The sequence below is a fragment of the Manis pentadactyla genome, chromosome 6 (genome assembly GCF_030020395.1).
Source record: "Manis pentadactyla isolate mManPen7 chromosome 6, mManPen7.hap1, whole genome shotgun sequence".
Taxonomy (NCBI): Eukaryota; Metazoa; Chordata; class Mammalia; order Pholidota; family Manidae; genus Manis; species Manis pentadactyla.
Window position 1 is genome coordinate 133,151,500 of NC_080024.1, and position 21,129 is coordinate 133,172,628.

The following is a 21,129-nucleotide window of genomic DNA, read 5'->3' on the forward strand; positions in this document are numbered from 1 at the left end:
GCGTTCCCCACTGAGCCCTCGATGGATGATTCTAGGGCGCCCCTTCCCAAGGCCTTCCAACCACTCGGGAAGGTTCTAGAGTCACAGGTCAGGTTTTCAGCTCCGAACTTAACCAAAACTCAAATCACAACAAGAAAAATAATTTTGATGGGGAAGCGGCCAGATTCCAATATTCTGGTCTTGGCATTTAGTTTTACTCTTTGAATTGGAAAGATGAAAGAACACACGGGTAAATTTCATGATTTTCCAGTAACTTGAAATTCATGTCAACTCACAAGGTGGAAGTGGACCCTGTGCTAGCGATAGATTATGTAGCAAAAAAATATCCACAAGGTTGCAGGTAGGCTTTTTAACCAATTAAAGAAATAACACAAACATTTATATTGATATATATTTATATTTATTATATTCACATAATTTTTTTATAATTTAAAATTTATTTCAATATATAGGCCCATTTTAATATTTAGATCCCTTATTATAATAATCCCTATATTTGTTTGGTGTTTTTCACATCAAAAAGTGCTTGCTCTTGCATATGTTCATTGAATTAGCCCCTCCTGGCCTCTGCCTAACTCATTTTACAGTGGAAAGATCAAAGCTCTAGTTGCCCAAAGTAGCCCACCTAACAAGATGACTTTGGAATGAGAGATGTGGCTCTTTCCCCATACATACAGGCAGGGCTGGCTTCATGGCCATGGGGCCAGTGCCTACCCCTCCCCCCCCACCCTTGGCTTAATATTCCACTCTGTCTGTCTTCAAATTGTTGGTAAATTTTTTAACAAGACATCTGCACTTCTCTTTGCACTGGGCCACACAGATTATGTAGTGGGTCCTGCATACAGGTCCAAGTTACCCAAGTACTAATTTGTCACCTAGCCAGCCCTCACCTGCAGAGTTCATGAGGAACACGTCATCGTGCCTCCAGGCCATGCACTCTCACTTTCTTTCTTTTCTAACTTATTCTCCACCCCTCACCAGGTACCCGCTCGGATAGTTGTCTTTGGGCACATACTTCCCTGGAAAAACAAAATCAATCTATTTTAAAATAAGAAATCCAAATTATTAAAAAAACATTCAGCTTGCGAGTTTTCACAAGCTGAACACACCCATACAACCAGCACACAGATGAAGAAATAAAACGTTATCAGCCCCCAAGAGCCTCTTCTGCTCCTTTCCAGCTACTTATGTGCTCAAGAGTAACCACTATTCTGACTTCCAACACCAAAGATCAGTGCTTCTTGGTCTTGCATTTTATACAAATAGAAGCATACATTATATATTCTTTCGTGCCTGACTTCTTTCACTCACCATTGATTGTGGGATTCATCCATGTTGGTGTGCACGTGCATGGTAGGCAGAATTCTAAGACGCCCCCAAGATTCCCCCTCCTCTTGTTAATAGGAGGTGGATTGTGGAATTCCTTAGTTCTTGGCTCCTTGAAGGAAAGAATTCAGTTGAGAAAATGATGGAGAGTTAAAGCCGCAGAGTGGGTTTATTTGGCAAAGCAGAAGGAAAGTACACTCCAGAGACAAGAGAAGCAGGCTGACTAGGAGAGTGGGTATCCTCTTGCTGGGTTTTACATTGTGCCTTTTCTGGCAGTTTATTTGGCTCCCTCCCCCCCATTTATTATTCTCACACTATCTTTTGGATCATTTTGCTCCCTTCCCTTCAGCCTCTGCACAAGTTTGTGTTCATTCTTCCCATGAGCGTGGAAGGAAAACCCACGGTGGGGCCAAAACTGTAACGTAAAAGATATAATGATATTATGGTGGCCTCAGGATCATTAGGGACAAGTCTTTCTTAAGTGCGTATGCTCCGGAATAGGGAGGGTCCCACGGGGCCCTCATCTTTTGCTTACCAATTTGTGCTGAACTGCAAAAGGGTTTGGTCTGAGGGAGACAGGGCAGTCTGTGGGCAGACCCTGGGTGGAGACTGGGTGGCCAGCTGCCCTCCTTTCTCCCCTCCTGCGGGTATCTAACTGCCTACTCTAACACCCTCATGTACTTAGGCCTTCTCCCAGTTACTCAATTCAATGGAACATTAATACAGGTGCTGCTGTAAGAGGATTTTGCATATGTAATTAAGGCCCAAATCAGTTGGCTTTAAGATCTGGTAAGTGTTCCCAGGGGACCTGATTACATGAGCCCTTCAAAGGGGCTGTCTTCTTATGATCTCCTCCTGATAAAAGAGATTTGAAGTATGAGACAGATTGACTTGAAGGAAGTTTTGCTGGCTTCGAAGACAGGCATCCACGTGGCAAGAGATGCAGATGGCCTCTAGGAGCTGAGATTGGCTGACAGGCAGGAAGGAAATGGGGGACCTAAAGCCTCCAGTCACAAAAAAGAACCTGAATTCTGCCAATATCCTGAATGAATTTGGAAGAGGACCCTGAGCTCCAGCTTGTGAGGCCCTCAGCAGAGAACCCACTACACCCTGCCAAGGCTGAAGACATCCATAACAGGTAAGTGAGCCGGTAAGTGTATATTGTTTCCAGCCACTCAGTTTGTGGTAATTTGTGCAAGAGTTCTAGTTTAAATAGTTTATAGTTTCTAGATACAGTTATAGTTTGTTCGATCTTATTGCTGTATATTAGCCATTGTTGCACCTGAAACACAACTTATTTATCCATTCTGTTACTGATAGACATCTGGGTAGTTGCTGCAGTGATATCTTCTGGTGAATACATGCATGCATATCTGCTTGGCATCAGCAGTTAGAAGTGGAATTGCTGGGTCATAGAGTGTAGATATGTTCAGCTTTAGGGACTTCTGCCAGTTTTCCAAAGAGATAAGTCATTTTTTCATAAGCATTCTCTTCAGACTTGCCATGACCAGTATAAGGAACTGGTTCCCACCATCCCTAATACTAACATTAACTGGCTAATCTAACAGTAAAAAGCTCACTGAGCAAGAGCCAAAGTAGTCAAGGAAAGCAGCTGCTTTAAACCCTAGATACTGACTCTCCTCAGTGGCCAGGTCCCTGGCATGAGCTGGCAGTGAAGACTGATGCTGACATCAGCCCCCGTTAGGTCATGGCAGTAGTCTATATGCGATGTGTTTCGGTCACTCTGCAAACAATGAGCAATAGTCCAGGGCACCTCTGCTGACATTGCTCTTGTAATTAATCCTAAATTTGAAGTCTGACTGTCTTCATATCAAGTCAAGAGGTATCTGTGGTGGAGTCAGACACTGACAATACTGAAACATGGAGGTCTGTAGCCCCTGTGGTTGCTCTGAACATGGTTCGAGGTTCCATTTTAAACCCAATCTATATTCTGATGGTAGAATTGCAGCAAACCCTCAGAAGGCCTTGCAAACAAAAGAGTAAACACATGGAAAATGGACCATTATGCCAGTTTCAGTGAACACCATTTTTATATCCTAATTGCCAGGAACGGGAACAGCTGCCTCATTGTTTAAAACACACACTCACAGTTAAGCCAAGAACAAATGTCAACACTGACACGATCTGCTAAGTTACTGATAACTGATGGGCATTACTCATGTTCCGAGTATTGTCTCCAATGTAAAATGGAAGGATTCCTTTAGAGGTTTTTACTGGCTTAAGAAAACCGAGTTTTGTATCATGTGGTTCAACTGCAACCGGCCAGATTATGTAAGTGACATTCCAGCCATGTGTTCAAGGAGTCTGTGATAGCTACAAGCTGTTCTTGTGCCTCTTTATTTTTGTGTTGACAAGGCAGGCTTCAAGAGGCCAATTTCTGCTTTGGGGGACACTGTCTGTGATGAGGGTGTCTTGTGGCCACTGCTCAGAAACGCCCGGTAATAACCTTATAAGCCAGACAGCCAGGGTTTGCTGCTGCATGGCCAGCTGCAGATACCGGACTCAACGTCATCAGTCTTACTTTCAATAAATTATGTTCATAGAACTAGAATTTAAACCCCTTGTTCAGTTTCCCTTGTAAGGTATGAGCTACATTTACATATTAATACTCATAATATATGAGTTCTAATTTACTTATTAAATAATCCTGAACGAGGGTATGAAGTCACCTTTTGGCCTTCATATCTCCAACCTGAAAAACACCCTCCGTCTGTCTTAGCACCGCTTCCCAGGTATTCCTCTTTGTATTTGCCCTAATGTATCCAGTTTGTTCCAAAGGGTAGAGACATTACTATTATTATTATTATTATTATTATTATTATTATTAATCCATAACAGTAGTGCTTCCAGGACACTGCAGTGCCCAAAGATTCATATCCATCTTGGATTATGTCATACTCCCACAGAAAGCCAGAATCAGCTATGCTGTTTATAGTAAGGTTACTCAGAACACATTTAGATGACATCGTGGCCAGAATGGACCCGAAATCTCCTATGCTCACCCTAAAGGCCAAGCCCTGGGATAGAAACACTATCATAGATCAGGTTCCACTCTTTGAGCACTAATGAATTCAGCTAAAAGAATATTCTTCATTTCTAATGCATTGCAGGCCCCTAGACAGTTTTGTTGATGGTCTATATCATGCTAGAATTTCAAAAGAATGCCCTATAAATACAGCTGCTTAGAAATGTTGGATGTTCCTTGGGTACCTGAGAAGAGGGATAAGTATTCCATTAGGACTGTCTGCCTCTAAGGCATCAGGGGAGATTCCCAATCCAAACACCAGGGCCACAGCAAAACATATGTCATTTAGCAGCCATCTCAGGTTCTAAAAGTTCCAGGTATTTGGTAGGCATGTCAGGAGTGTCTAGGATGTGTTAGATATTTCAGGACTTGCCAGGGAAATGAGAATCAGTAACTCATAGACTGAGCCCTTAAAGGAATTTACAGTGCAGTGAAGAAGATAGGCAGACAATACCCTATAGTGGGGTAAGTGTGCCATTCACCCAAACTGGGGGCAGCAGGTGGAGAGGTAGGCATACGGCAGAAGAGGAAGCAAGAAGGAGGCATCCAGAGGAGGCAGTGTTTGACCTGAATCATGGTGGGTAAGGACCCTCAGCCAGGTAAAGGAGTGGAGCAGGCATGCTGAGCAGGAGCGCTGCAGGCGAAGGCTGGCTGCAGGAGATGCAGTGCACTCAGCTCAGTGTGGCTGGGGAGATGGGGCTGGGTGGGTGGGCATGAGCCAGAGAGGAGTTGCGATTTTACCCATGGAACTATTGCAAGATTTTAAATAGGGGAATGATATGATCAGATTTGCATTTTAGATAAACCCATCTGTGGGTGGTAGAGAACAGTTTGAGTAAGAGATGCCTGAAAAGGCATGGATGTGACGACTGATCTTTCCTTTCCCTGACAGCATCAGACCCCTCCCCACTGCCACAGCCCCCCACCCCACCCCACTGGCAGGCAGCCATACCACTGACCTCTCATTATTTTACCAACTAAAGAATGAATATCTGCCTCCTTCCAGAAGAGTAGGCAAGTAGAGATAGAAGATTACTGCTTTATGAAAGCTGCTGCTGTATCAAGTGCTTCATCATCCAATTCATTTCATATTCATGGAAATCAGTTAAGTGTGCCTGGGCTGGTCCACTGCACACTGGTGCAGTCACAGAGCTTGTCTCTGCCACACACCTTTTGCCACTTCCTAGGGCTCCCTCTGTTCCACAGGTTCCTAGTGCAAAAACAGTCTCTTTCCCCACCCTTTAAAAACCCTGATCTTAGGAAAGGCTTTGATAGGTTTCCTTTTTATCCCAGTGTTCCTGTTGGAGAGAAATTTAACCTGAAGTATCATCTGTGTTTCTAATAAAGGCTGTGTCCCATTAGAACTGCACTTAAAGCACTGTAAAGGGGCCTGCAGGTAACCGTCACCTTAACCACATCCTCACATGTTTTCAGTGCAATCTAGTGGAGAATGGTTTTCTGCAAGAATACGTCTCTGATATAAAATAGGAATTAGCAGAAATAGGATTCATTTTAAAGAAAATTCCTTGTCATCTCACAATGTCAGTATTATATACAAAAAACAAGATTGAGGGAGAACCAAGATGGCGGCATGAGTAGAGCAGCAGAAATCTCCTCCCAAAACCATATATATTTTTGAAAATACAACAAATACAACTATTCCTAAAAGATAGACCAGAAGACACAGGACAACAGCCAGACTACATCCACACCTGCGAGAACCCAGCACATCGCAAAGGGGGTAAGATACAAGCCCGCAGCCTGGCGGGACCCAAGCGCCCCTCACCCCAGCTCCGGGCAGGAGGAGAGGAGTTGGAGCAGGGAGGGAGAGGGAGCCCAGGACTGCTGAACACCCAGCCCTAGCCATCCGCACTGGAGCACAGACACACAGTGCGTGTATGGGGTGCTGGAAACTAGGGAAACAGGACAGTAAGACCTGTGAGCGGGTCCCCGCAGCCAGCTCCCCGGGGACAAAGAAAAGCGAGTGCTTTTTGAAAGTCTTAAAGGGACAGGGACCCCACAGCTGGACGGAAGTATCCTGGGACACATAGCCCAGCAGCTGGGAATCCCAGGGAACTCCAGGCGCCCTAACCCCCTGGGCGGCAGCACAGCTCAGGGGCCCCTCATGGCGATAAACACCCTCTCGCCCATTCCTCCTCCAACGTGGCTCCACCATATTGGAGAAGCAGCCTGAGGCTTACCACGCCCACAGCAACCGTGGAGCTCCACAGTGGCCAGGCAAGAATTAGAAACCTCGCCTGCGTGCAGTTACCCAGCACAAGCCGCTAAGGGTTGCTGTTCTCCCAGGAGAGGAAGGCTACAAACCAGCAAGAAGGAACTTTCTCTTAGCCAACACATGTGCCAGCTCCCCACAAATACCTCTATCACCATGAAAAGGCAGAAGAATTTGATGCAGACCAAGGTCACAGAGGCAAACCCTGAGAAGGAGAGAGACCTAACCAATCTCCCTGAAAAAGAATTAAAAATAAAGCTCATAACCATGCTGATGGAGCTTCAGAGAAATATGCAAGAGCTAAGGGATGATGTCCAGAAGGAGATTACAGAAATGAAACAATCTCTGGAAGGATTTATAAGCAGAATGGATAAGATGCAAGAGGCCATTGATGGAATAGAAACCAGAGAACAGGAACACATAGAAACTGGCATAGAGAGAGATAAAAGGATCCCCAGGAATGAAACAATATTAAGAGAACTGTGTAACCAATCCAAAAGGAACAATATCCGCATTATAGGGGTACCAGAAGAAGAAGAAGAGAGAAAAAGGGATAGAAAGTGTCTTTGAAGAAATAATTGCTGAAAACTTCCCCAAACTGGGGAAGGAAATAATCGATCAGCCCATGGAAGTGCACAGAACCCCCAACAGAAGGGACCCAAGGAGGACAACACCAAGACACATAATAATTAAAATGACAAAGATCAAGGACAAGGACAGAGTTCTAAAGGCAGCTAGAGAGAGGAAAAGATCACCTATAAAGGAAAACCCATCAGGCTATCATCAGACTTCTCAACAGAAACCTTACAGGCCAGAAGAGAATGGCATGATATATTTAATGCAATGAAACAGAAGGGCCTTGAACCAAGAATACTGTATCCAGCACAATTATCATTTAAATATGAAGGAGGGATTAAACAATTCCCAGACAAGCAAAAGTTGGGGGAATTTGCCTCCCACAAACCACCTCTACAGGGTATCTTAGAGGGACTGCTCTAGATGGGAGCACTCCTAAGACTAAATAGATGTCACCAGAGAAAATAAAATCACACCAAAGAAAGCAGACCAACCAAATACTAACTAAAGGCAAAAAAATAAAATCAACTACCCACAAAAGCAGTTAAAGAAAGCACAAAAGAGCACAGAATAAAACAAACAACATATAAAGAACGGAGGAGGAGGAATAAGAAGGGAGAAAAATAAAGAATCACCAGGCAGTGTTTAAAATAGCTCAATAAGCGAGTTAAGTTAGACAGTAAGATTCTAAAGAAGATAACCCTGAACCTTTTGTAACCACGAATCTAAAGCCTGCAATGGCAACAAGTACATATCTTTCAGTAATCACCCTAAATGTAAATGGACTGAATGCACCAATCAAAAGACACAGAGTAATAGAATGGATAAAAAAGCAAGACCCATCTCTATGCTGCTTACAAGAGACTCACCTCAAACCCAAAGACTTGCACAGACTAAAAGCCAAGGGATGGAAAAAGATATTTCATGCAAACAACAGGGAGAGAAAAGCAGGTGTTGCAGTAGTATCAGACAAAATAGACCTCAAAACAAAGAAAGTAATAACAAAAGATAGAGAAGGACATTACATAATGGGCTCAGTCCAACAAGAGGATATAACCATTATAAATATATATGCACCCAAAACAGGAGCACCAACATATGTGAAACAAATACTAACAGAACTAAAGGAGGAAAGAGAATGCAATGCATTCATTTTAGGAGACTTCAACACACCACTCACTCCAAAGGATAGATCCACCAGACAGAAAATAAGTAAGGACACAGAGGCACTGAACAACACACTAGAACAGATGGACCTAATAGACATCTATAGAACTCTACATCCAAAAGCCACTATTTATAATAGCCAAGAAATGGAAGCAACCTAAGTGTCCATCAGTAGATGAATGGATAAAGAAGATGTGGTACATATACACAATGGAACAGTATTCAGCCATAAGAAGAAAAAAAATCCTACTATTTGCAACAACATGGATGGAGCTAGAGGGTATAAATAAGCCTGGCAGAGAAAGACAAACACCAAATGATTTCACTCATATGTGGAGTATAGGAACAAAGAGTGAAGGAACAAAACAGCAGCAGAATCACAGAACCTGAGAATGGACTAACAGTTACCAAAGGGAAAGGGACTGGGGAGAATGGGAGGGAAGGGAGGAATAAGGGTGGGGAAGAAGAAAGGGGGTATTATGATTAGCCTGTATAATGTGGGGGGGGGCATGGGGAGGGCTGTGCAACACAGAGAAGACAAGTAGTGATTCTACAGCATCTTACTACACTGATGGACAGTGACTGTAATGGGGTTTGTGGGGGGGACTTGGTGAAGGGGGAACTCTAGTAAACATAATGTTCTTCATATAATTGTAGATTAATGATAACAAAATTTAAAAAAAGATAAACAAGATTGGTATATTCTGCCTGAACACCCTGAAAACAGATCAGTACCCACAAGTCACCACTATGACGGCCTTGCCTTCCTATGCTGTGGATTTGCCCAGATTGTCATTACTTACCGGCCAAGTAGACAGTGCTGTACACCAGTGCAAGGGTCAGATAGTAAACTCTGTAGGCTTTGTGCGCCATACAGTTTCTGTTGCACACAACTCTGCTGTCGCAATAAGGAAGTATAAATCATACGGAAATGAATGGGTGTGACCAGTGTTAGCCCTTGGGCTATTGTCTGCTGCCCCGGGTCTCCACCAGGTGATATGCAGAGCCCCATGCAAAAAGTCCTACTCTACCAACCTAAAGTCACTGTAAAAGGTGTCCCTCTGAGGTCAGGCATTATGTGTACAAAGGCCTGATAAATTATAACATGTTAATCCATTATCCACCATTAACATGTTAGCATAGATTTGTTTACCCTTGAAGTGTAGCCTGGAGATCATAGGGTGACATTTCCATGCATAAAGTGCCTTCTAACATTGACCGGCTGTTTCATAAACACATGCGCCTGGTCACCAGAGACTACTGGGCACAAATGTGGATTGTTTGATAAGACTCCACCTCACCTCTGGAGACAGTATGTTCTTGTGTCCTGAAGGTCAGTGTGCCAGTTAAGATCTTTTGACTAAAGTAACAGGAACCATAGAGATATTTATTATCCCACATATCAGGAAAACCAGAGGTGGGGTGGGCTCACACAATTATGTAATCAGCATTTCTAGAACCCAGGTTCTTTCCATCTGCTGTTCTGCCATTTTAAGTATAGGTTTCTCCCTAAGAGTGGCTGTGCTCCTGGTCATATGACCTTTGCCAGCAGTAATTGGGACAATGGGTGGAGACTGGGGAGAGGCTCCCCTCCAACCTGGGACCAATAATAATCACCAGAGGGATGCCATGCACTGATTGGCTTACACCTGGGTCTCTGGACCAATCACTGACAAGAGGGTGGTGTTATCACAGTTGTCTTGGTCTACTAAGAACCCTTCCAGGAGCTGGGATCAGTTCCAGAAATCACATTGCTGCTACACAGATGGAGTTGGAATGGATGTTGAAAAGTAAACCCCCATGTCCGCCATCACCAAGAGCAGCACTTTTTACCACTTATGTTTCCCCTTTTCTCCTTTTAATGGAACACTGTTGCTGTGATCGAGTAGTGTTAACAGCTGAGAAATGAGAGAGTGAGAAATTGTGCCCCTCCAACATCCCAGAAATGTTGTTTCAGAACCGTGTGTATCATTACCCATGGTCCTTTCTCCTGCCCATCCCCAAACACACACACACACACACACACACACACACACACACACACACACTCTCCTGGTTTACCGGTGCTAGTTTCTATGACTATAATCACCAAGCTCAGAGTAAAAGAAAGAAGCCAGGCAAGAGATCAGCTAACTTACAAGTGTGGAAGCAGATTACGTTTGCTGTCTGAACACCTCTGTTTGGCCACAAAGGCTATGACAGGCTGGAGAAAGTGGCTGACTGTACCCTGGAGTGTGGGAGGTGCCGTAGGGTGGAGGGAAAGAGCTGGCGATGCGCAGTCAGAAGGAGACATACTTTAGGTCACGGCTCTGTCAGCTCAGGAGGGACACCTGCCTTCTCTAACCCACTGGTGTCCTCACATGTAAACTGGAAAATACAGTACCTATCCCTCTAAGTAGGAGTATGTGAAGACTAAGCATAAAAATATAAGAGCATTTTGTAAACTGTAGACCTACACAACTCTGAGGCAAACAGCATTATTTGCTATGGCCCAACACAGAGGGAGAGAGTTCACAAAGGTTGAGTCTCAACGACTTTGTGATGGTGGTCTGGTGACCTCAGGGGCTTCCCTCTGCCCCGTCAGCACGTGACTGCCCCAGGTGCCCAGGACTGCCCGCTGGTCATGACCCTCCAGCCTCCTCACTGATGCCCAGACCAGGATTTGCCCCCTTCACTCTCCTCCCACTAAAATTTACCATCTGGAGTCTCACTATCTCATCCCCTTAATATATATCTGAAGCTAACCTAAGGGAAAAGGGCACTGTTCTAAGAGTCAGAAACCTAAATTCCAGGTCTGGCTCTGCTGCTAAGTGACCATCTGAATTCAGGCTTGATTAACCTATTGACAATCTCAGACTTTTAGTCTATAAAATAAAAGAGAGTTGTCATTTTTTAAGCTTTTTCCAGCATTGAAACCATGGCTTCAACACAGAAGGATGCTCTGTGTCCTCCATCCTACCCTCCAGCCCCTCTTGGCCAGAATGGCAGCCCATAGGCACCCATCATACAAATGCAAGGGCTTGCTGAAGCACAGTTTAAAAAATACTGGGCTACATTTGCAACAACATGGATGGATCTAGAGGATATTATGCTCAGTGAAATAAGCCAGGCAGAGAAAGACAAATACCATATGATTTCACTTATTTGTGGAATATAAAAATAAAGCAAAACAGAAGGAACAAAACAGCATTAGACTTGTAGACACTGAGAAGGGACTAGTGGTTACAAAAGCGAAGGGGAGTGGGTGGGAGCAGGGGAAAGGGGAGGCAGACTGTTGAACCACTGTGATGTATATTTGATAATTTTTAAAAATTAATAAATTTTTAAAGTGTATTTTTGCTCTTTTTAATAAACTCCTGCCACTTCAAAATATTTTTTAAAATCCTGGGCTACATGATCGGCCAAGGACCCAGTCACCTTTAATATTCTCTAACTCAGTTTCATCTTCTAAGATAAGTGACTTCATACTAATGTGAGAGGGAACAGTTCCCTCACCCAAAATTATTTGTATTTGAGTAGGAATTGTCATAGATGGATAACCTTGTGAATGAATACATAAAGATGCAATTTCAGGCATCATGTACATGAAAGAGATAGTTGGGAGACTCCTTGGGTCCCATAAAATCATATGACTTGGTTTATCCATTCACTCTCATACAGGGCCTAATCTTTTGAAGTGGAGTAACCTCTTGCCTTCCCAATTTTGGGCCTGTCAAAGGGTGGTTTCTCATCAGATCCTTGGTTAACCATGAGGCCCAAAGAGGACAAGGAAAGGCCATTGTGTCTTTCATAGTAGGAAGGAGGTAAGAATTAGAATCATGTTCAGTCCTGATGCACAAGAATTCCCCAAAATGACAAGACTTAATAAAGAGACACATTTTTTTTTCTGTTATGTAACAGACACTGAGAGGCAAGCAGTTCAAGTCTAGGAGAGTGGCTCCACCTAAAAAAAAAATCTATGCTGTATTTTTACTATTCCAAGGATGCGGCTCTTTTCCTGTGTTCCAAGGTGGACACCAGAGCTCCAGCCATCATATCTAAGGTCCAGTTAACAAGATGGAGGAAGAGATAAAGATGGGTCTTTCTCCTCTTGGAACATTCCCAGTCTCACATAACATCTGTTCACATCTCCTTGGCTAACCTGAGTCATGTAGACAACCTAGATGCAGCAGAGAGTGAAGAAAATAAGTTTTTCAGTTGGGCAGGAGAAGGAAGGAGAATTTATGACCCATGGAACCCAATGATGGGTTTCATGTCAGCAGCTAGGCAACCAAAAGGAGGGGTCAACAATTTCCAGAATTTCAGTTCTGGGATCTCTACACTGACACAGATTCTTGGGAATTTTGCCTGAACATCTTCAATTCTTAAACATAACTTTTAATGTCACTTGAATAGATGCAGATGACAGCTGCGTAAGTAATAGCAAGTATGGACTTTAAAAATGCATTTGTGCTCAATAACTGTATGCTATAAAGTTCCTGTTTTTTTTTAACCTTTCTAAAAGTATCAAATATGTATAGAAAAGTGCACGGATCATAGTGTAGAACTCCACAAACCATCACCAAGTGAAGACACGCATGTAATACCACCAAGGAAACAAAAAGAAACCCCCCATGTCCAGAACCCACTTGGTGCTCTTCCCAATCTAATGTGTACATCTGGAATCCTTTCCTTTTCTCCACTTTTCTTCCCAACACCATCCTACCCTCATCTTCTCTTCAGCTCACCTGACTTCCCAGAGTTCCTAGACGCCCCAGGGCAGGTGGGGGTGTGGTAGTTTTGTTAGACTGTTTTGCCTTCTGGCACAGTAGAAATCACTTGACCTCTGAAGCCAGACCTCCCAAAATCTAGATCTCAGCTCCTCCGCTCACTAGCTTTGTGAATCCAGGTGAGACATAACCTCTTTAATACCTAGGCAAGCACTGTACTGAGGGGCAAACCCGCTGGTTCCTGTATTTCCCATGTACCTGCAGCATGCGGGGCACTCCATACGTGGTGGCCCATGACAGTCACTGCACTCTCATTTTTATACTTTTAGTTGGGCCTTTTAAAAGCCCTTTTAAATGACAACACTCATTATCTCCATTTCACAGATCGGCACCGTGGTGCCCACTCAAGCGAAATGACTTGCCCAGCATCACACTGTGGGTCCATGGCAGAGGGGAGACTGGACTCCAGGCTCTGAGGCTGGGCCGGCTCATGACCTGGAGCCACAGTTTTCCTGACCCAGAAGTGCTGAGAGCGGGAGGGAATTCAGACCTGCCATGGGGCCACGGCCATCAGATGCTTGCCAGAAGGTTTAGTAGACACAGAAATGCCAACATTATGACACTTACTAATAAATAAAAACAACTCCCTCAGCAGGATGGGTTCCAGTGGGGCCTAATAACAACTGCAGACTCGAACGAGTAAATAGCTGATCATGCAAAGAGTGTGTGGGACACTCCGGGACCAGACAGAATGTGGACAGGGCAGGGGCAAGGCCTGGTGCTGGCCAGCAGGGCACCTGGCAGGATAAGGAGGGCAGTGAGCCAGTCAGGCTCATCCTGGCTGTGCTGGCAAAGCTGGGGCAGTTCATGCCATTGTCTCACAAATGCTGTTGGACAATGACCCTTGTGTAGGTGCTGGGCGATATATGGACATGTGAGGAATTCAGAGGAAAACTCCTCACTCCTTCCTAATATGCTCAGACTTTATTTAGAAGGAAAAGTCTTTTCCTATATTAGAAATATAAGACTGACAAGCAAGTAACCCTATGAGAGGAGGCCCAGGGCCGTGCCCAGGGTGGTATATGGAGAACAAGGATGAGAAGTGGGAGCACCAGCCCAGCGGTTCTCCCTGTCCGCTCTGCAGGCCCCCCCACCCCCTGCGTGTCCCTCCTCACCTTGTACTCGTCTGCACAGCTCCTGACCTCCTCCAGGAAGCTCTGAGAAACAGCTCCAGCAACAGTGTCATACACTCTCTGTGTGCTGGGCACTGTGTGTACTGCTCCCCTGGCATTAATTCATTTAATCTTCCCTGTCTTGCAAGCTGGGAACTGTTACTGTGCTTTACACATGAGGCCACTGAGGCACAAAGCTTAAGTGACTTGTCCAAGGTGACACCACTAGTCGGAGGTGGAAGTGGGATCTGAACTCAGGCCATCTGGTTCCAGAATCCAGGCTTCTGCTTCAGCCAAAATCTAACCCACACCACAGGGTGCTGGTTCAATGAATTCCTGTGTATCTTCCAAGCCTCAGAAGCCCAAAGCCTGGGGCCAGGTCAGAACAATCCAGGTGGCCAGATCCCAGCAACCTCCTGTCCTCGTGAGGCTCCCGCCACCGGTGTCCCACATCTCCTCTGCCTGGCCTGTAAACTCAGTGTTGGATACTGGGGCTCACTGCCCCCTCCACCTCACCTCCTACCCCCGTGCTAGGGCTCGAGGTTCCATCCAGAAGTGGAGCCACCGCCAGCCTCTCTGGCCTTGCCCCCTGCTTGCACACATCCCCAAGGCGGGAGTGGCGTGGCCAAGAGCCTGGGCTCCAGGGTCAGGCAGCCTGGGTTCTAACACCAGCCCAGCCACTTACCAGTTTTGCCCCCTCAGAAAACTTTCTGGACCTTTCTGAGCCTCAGTTTCTTTATTTATGAAATAGGCTAATAAAAGGAATCACCTTTCAGAGTGATGGGGAGCAGTGAGATTAGGCATGCCAATTACTTAAAAGAGAGCCAGATGCTCAAAATAAACTTACCACTTGACCCAGGAATTCCACTCCTTAGGAATCCTAAGAACACAGCACTCAAGTTTGAAAAAGACAGATGCACCCCTATGTTTATCGCAGCACTATTTACAATAGCCAAGAATTGGAAGCAACCTAAGTGTCCATCAGTAGATGACTGGATAAAGATGTGGTACATATACACAATGGAATATAACTCAGCCATAAGAAGAAAACAAATCCTACCATTTGCAGCAACATGGATGGAGCTGGAGTGTATTATGCTCAGTGAAACAAGCCAAGCAGAGAAAGAGAAATACCAAATGATTTCACTCATCTGTGGAATATAAGAACAAAGGAAAAACTGAAGGAACAAAACAGCAACAGAATCACAGAACTCAAGAATGGACTAACAGGTACCAAAGGGAAATGGACTGGGCAGGATGGGTGTGTAGGGAGGGATAAGGGGGTGGGGAAGATGAAGGGGGGTATTAAGATTAGCATGCATAAAGGCGGGGTGGGAGAAAGGGAAGAGCTGTACAACACAGAGAAGACAGGTAGTGATTCTACAGCATTTAGCTATGCTGATGGACAGTGACTGTAAAGGGGTTTCTAGGGGGGACCTGGTATAGAGGAGAGCCTAGTAAACATAATATTCTTCATGTAATTGTAGATTAATGATAATAAAAAAAAAAATAAAGAAAGAAAAGGGGGATTACTCCCTGATAGGATAAAACTAACTGTAAATCAACGATTAATGCATGCTTTAAATATCCTTAATTTTGATCATTTAAGGGGTGTCAGATGATCAGCTATGGAAGTACATTTTTCTGATAATATTCCTTTCTCTTAAAAAAAAAAAAGCAGTTCCTGTGTGGTGACCTCCAATAAGTTCTTCACAATGGTATAAAGGGCATATCAAAGTGTGGGCAAAGGGTCTGTTTGTGTTTATACAGAGGATCAAAGCCCAATTTGGCTACCCAGAAAACGAAATAAGATACGATATGAAGAAGAATTTCCAACATCAACATACTCTGGAAGAGTCATTCCAGAAGATGATCATCAAAAAATGTCAACAAAGATTCTGGCACTGTTGCAGTTGTAGCTGCATTCATCCCACCGGTTCCTGGACTTGCCATTGGAATGAAGGGGGAGATATCTAAGCTGGCCTGTGCATACAGTAAAATAACAATTTTGACTGGATCTATACTGTTGGAACTCAACCAAGAATTAGGAGAAGTGCAAGTTGCAGCGCTCCAAAATCTTGAGACTACAGACTATCTACTGTTAAAAGAACACATGGGATGTGAACAGTTTCCAGGAATGTGTTGTTTTCATTTGTCTGATTTTTCTCAAACTATTCAAATTCAGTTAGACAATATCCATCATATCATAGATAAGTTTTCACAAATGCTTAGGGTGCCTAACTGGTTTTCTTGGTTTCACTGGAGATGGCTGGTAATTGTAGGTCTGCTTTGGTTATGTAACTGTATTCCTATTATGTTAATGTGTGTATGCAATTTAATTAGTAGTTTAAAACCTATACATGCTTAAGTTATTCTACAAGAAGATATGTCAAAGAAATAACCAATCTTCCCATGTTTTCTTTCGTCTGCTACTTCTATAGCTTTTCTTCTTCCTTCCTAATTACAACCCTTAAATAGAATTCGTGCCTCATATTGAATTTACCGAGTATCATAATTCTTCCAAGTGGTGAAGATGCCTGAAGACAAATGCTGGACATAAAACCCACAGGGCACAAAACTGCAAAGAAGTAAAAAGCTAACCTTTTCAAACAATATGGCTTCTCTCTCACTTACCAACTTCACATTTCCCTGTATGGCCCCAGAAGATGACTGGTTAGCCAGAGACGGGTAAGATTCCTCAAGGGAGGAACAACCTAAGACAGGCACAGTCGCAGGGGGGCCATCAGGTGAGAAATTGGGGATCAACAGAGGTGAGGCTTAGAACCTCACCCCCGCTGTTTTGAGAGAAATCTTCTGCATCCATGGGTGTTTTGTTGCCCTTGTCTAGCTTGGATTAATACTTAGCCTAAAGGCACACACCTGATCATCTACATTTGCTTTCTTACAGCACTAAACTATGTTTTCTACCTTTATCTTGCATCTACCTACCACTTCAGCATTTTATTAAAAATAATAATAATAATAAGTGAGAAATGTGGGACCCACATATAAATCAAGTATAAAAATCAAATGAATATTCATATCTGACCTGATTGTTCGTAGTTCATAATGCGTGATCAAAACTGAAAGTTTCTGTGATGACTGCCCTTGTACTGTTCACCATGTAAGAACTTATTCACTATGTAAGAATTTGTTCACCATGTAAGAACTTGTTCATTGTGCTTCAGAAGATCGGAGACTGATGAGAATTAGGCTTGGGGTGGATTAATGATTGTGCTTGAGTCCCCTGTACAGAATTTGATCAATAAATATGAGAGATGCCCTCTCAAAAAAAAAAAAAAAAAGAGAGCCAGATGCATAGTAGTATCTAGGCAGTGTTAGCACTTCCTGTGGCCACATCTTGTCAAGCAAACTCTGAAACCATAAAATCAGAAACTCTGCTTTCTAACCACAACTTTCTCTCTTCCATTCTTAAAAACCTTCTTCCCTGACTAGCCTACTCTGCTGCCAATGCCCCAAGACCTGGAGTCCTCACCTCCGGTGTGTCAGCACCTCCTGGCTCCTTGTCTTCAATAAGATCTCACGGTCATCACTTTACATTCTTTACAATCACTTTACATTCTTATAGTTAGCCACAATTTCCTTGTACTTCATCTGTTTTTGTTAGGATTAGGTTCAGTGGCATGTAATAGAAAACCCCAAATAACCGTTCTTAAAATCATGAAGGTTTGCTTTCTCTCTCACATAAAAGAAATCCAGAGGCTGTTAGTCCAGAGGTGGGATGGTGGCTCTAAGTGCATCAGGGACCCGTGCTCCTCTTCTCTTGCTGTTCACTCATTTTTAGCACATTGTCTCATAGTCTGAGATGGCTGTTTGAGCTCCAGCCATGGAGTCTGCATTCCAGACAGCACAATGGAAGAAGGAAGAACAAATGGGAGAGCCCCAGCAGTTCACCCTATTTTGGAGCCTTCCCATCCAATTCCTCTTTTGTCTCATCAGCCAGAACCCAGCCACATGGACCTACCTAGTCACTGCTTACTTCCTGTCCCAAACGGAGTGGGGGAAATGGTCCTACTGCTATACCTGCCTGGCTGACTCACAGCCAGTGGTGACTTCACTATCCACTTCTGCTTCCAGGTTGTCCCCACTGCTGGAGAAAGTGACACAATCATGCTGACAGGCAACTCCATAGATTTGTGGCTTCCAGCCCTCCCTGTTTCTGGACATGCCAGTGCACGCCTCTCTAGTGCATGCCTCATGGCAGTTTTTCCAAGTGTCCAGTCCCTTCCTGAACCCTCTCCCCACCCTGGCCCCCTCTCTTCCTCGCTCCCCTCTGTCACTGGACTTCCCTTTCTTTCCTCTGAAGCTGCTCCGGCTCCAAGCGGGGGATGACTGCCATCCTAGCAGGAGCCACCATTCTCTTCCCCCTGCAGCCCACACTAGAGCCAAGCACACCATCAGCAGAGATGAACCATTGTGCCTGAGCCACTGAGAACTAACAGCCTCATTTGTACACTGTCCCAGGACGATTTGTTTTTAACCAGACACTTCACTCCAAAGGAGGCACCTAGGGGACTGGAGGCCCCAAGCAGGCTGACCTGCGGTTGTTTCAGGGACAGTGGCCCCCCCAGCACCCTGCAGTCCTTCCTCACAGGAGCCAAGGGGCCCCAGTACAGAACAGTTCTGCCTGAGGAAAGCTCAGAGTCATCCGTCTCCCTCAGCCCCACCCCCTACCATGCTTATGCCAGTCCCCATTGGCACAGGGGCACCTGGGACACCATCCACCTCTGAAAAGAGGAGAAACGACTCAAGAGAGAATGCCAGCATCTTCCCACACTAAGGGGACAGTGTTCATATTCTTACAAAAACATCATTTTGCATTCTTGGCTGCTCATGAGGGGCAGCCCAGGGCACATGTTCCTGGGCTCAGGGACTGATGGGGGTGCCCACCCCACTCTTCAGCAAATGGAGAGGGAGTGAAAGAGCTGGCATTCAAAGCCCACCAGCCTGCCCCCCACACAGGGACCAGGTGGGCGCCACTCGAGGGCCCCGGCGGCACCCACCCTCCCCGCTCCCAGAGGGCTGATGAGGGCTTGGGCCAGAAAATGGCTCAGGAGCTGAGCGGCTCCTCCTTGGTGTGAAAAGTCTGACTTAGAGGTTGCTATAAAAGGAGTAAAAATAACAGATGTGCCTCTCCGTCTGCCTTTATGTTCCCCGTTTCATTTATCACACACATCTTGCAATAGCTACTCATAGCTACTCATTTTCACATTTTCCTCAGTCACCTCCTGGCTCCAACATGAATTACTTAAAATAACAACCTCCACTTAGGGTCAGCCTCATAGCCATGCACCAGGATGCCAGCTGTGCCAGAAGCCGCCTCAGGTGACCCCTTCCCAGCCAGCACCCCACACTCTCCGGCCCGCACCGTGGCCTGCCCTCCCTCAGCCAGAGGTGGCCTGGCACTCAGCGCCCACCGAACACAGGCTGGCTGGGAGAGCAAGGAGCAGCTGACCAGAGAGAGGACCTGGGCTCTGGTCCAGTATATGCTGTGTGGCCATGGGCAAGCTGTTTCCCCTCTCTGGGTCTCAGACTCCTCGTCTGTAAAATAAGGTGTATGGGAGCCCTTCCTGAGCCGGGCCGTGTCTGGAGCCTGGCCAACATTCAGTCTTGCCATCTAAATCTCTCCTGTCCACCCCTCGCCTGTTAGGCTGGCCAAAGACGTAGTTAGCTGCCTGTTTCTGTCATGCCTGGTCTAATGTAGCAGAGGCTGGACTCTTCTTCCAGTCTCCCCTCTTGGCCCCTACAGCGTGTTCTCCACGCTGCCACCAGACTTCCCAACACTGATCTCATGCTCTGTTTAAAATCCATCAGTCACTTTCTATTGCATTCAGCTCCTTAGCCAGGCACGCAAGGATTGCACCTGTCTTACCCTACTTCTCTTTCTATAGCTTCTGACTTTATTCACAAGTATTTACTGAGAATCTGCGATGGGGCAAACACTGTTTTAGGAGCTCAGAATACAGCAATAAATCTTCAAGACTCAGCTCAGTTGTCACCTCCTCTGAAAAGCCTTCCTTCACACCACTCCTTCATGCCCACTTGCAGGGCGAGCTAACTCCCTCCTTCCCTGTGGGCAACGGCTGTACCTGACCTGACTGTGAGGTAGCTCTATCACCAACCAGCATGTCTAGGGAAGGTACGTTCAGCTAACGTTTGCTGAATGTGATAGTTAATTTTATGGGTCAACTTGTCTGGGCCACAGTACCAAGATATTTGCTCAGACACTATTTTAGATGTTTCAGTTATGGCATTTTTTAGATGAGATTAGCATTTGAATCAGCAGACTTTGAGTAAAGCAGATTACTCTTCACAATGTGGGTGGGCCTCATCTAATCAGTTGAAGTCCCAAAGGGGGAAAAAAGACTGTTGTCCCCTGAGGAAGAGGGAATTCTGCTTCTAGACTGCCTTTGGACTTGACCTGCAATATCAGCTCCTCCCCAGGTCTCCAGCCTGCCAACTTACCCAGCAGATTTTGGACTGCCAACCCTTAAAACTCTCACAATCATGACAGTCAATTCCTTAATCTCTGTATATGTACACACACACACACACACACACACACACACACACACACGCCTTATTGGTTCTGTTTCTCTGGAGAACCCTAATACACTGAGTAAATAATTCTACCCTTCCCTGTCCCCTGCACACACACACATTTATCTGATACCTGTGACTGAAGAAGGTGTAGGAGGAAAAGGAAGAAAAATGATAGCTCTTTCATATGCTTATTGGCCATTCTTATATCTTCCTTTATGGAGAACCTAAGTCCTTTGCCCTTTTCATAATGCTGTTGTCTTTTGTTATTGATTTGTAGGAGGTTTGCAAAATACATCTGGATACATGTTCTCTGTCAGGTATATATGTAGCTTGTAA

At 44.9% G+C, this 21,129-nt stretch overlaps 1 pseudogene; it reads left to right on the forward strand.

The window, feature by feature from the left end:
* Positions 1-2,372: 2,372 nt before the first annotated feature.
* The window catches only part of LOC118928907 (partitioning defective 6 homolog beta-like), a 52,943-nt pseudogene continuing 34,186 nt past the window's right edge, over positions 2,373-21,129 (forward strand).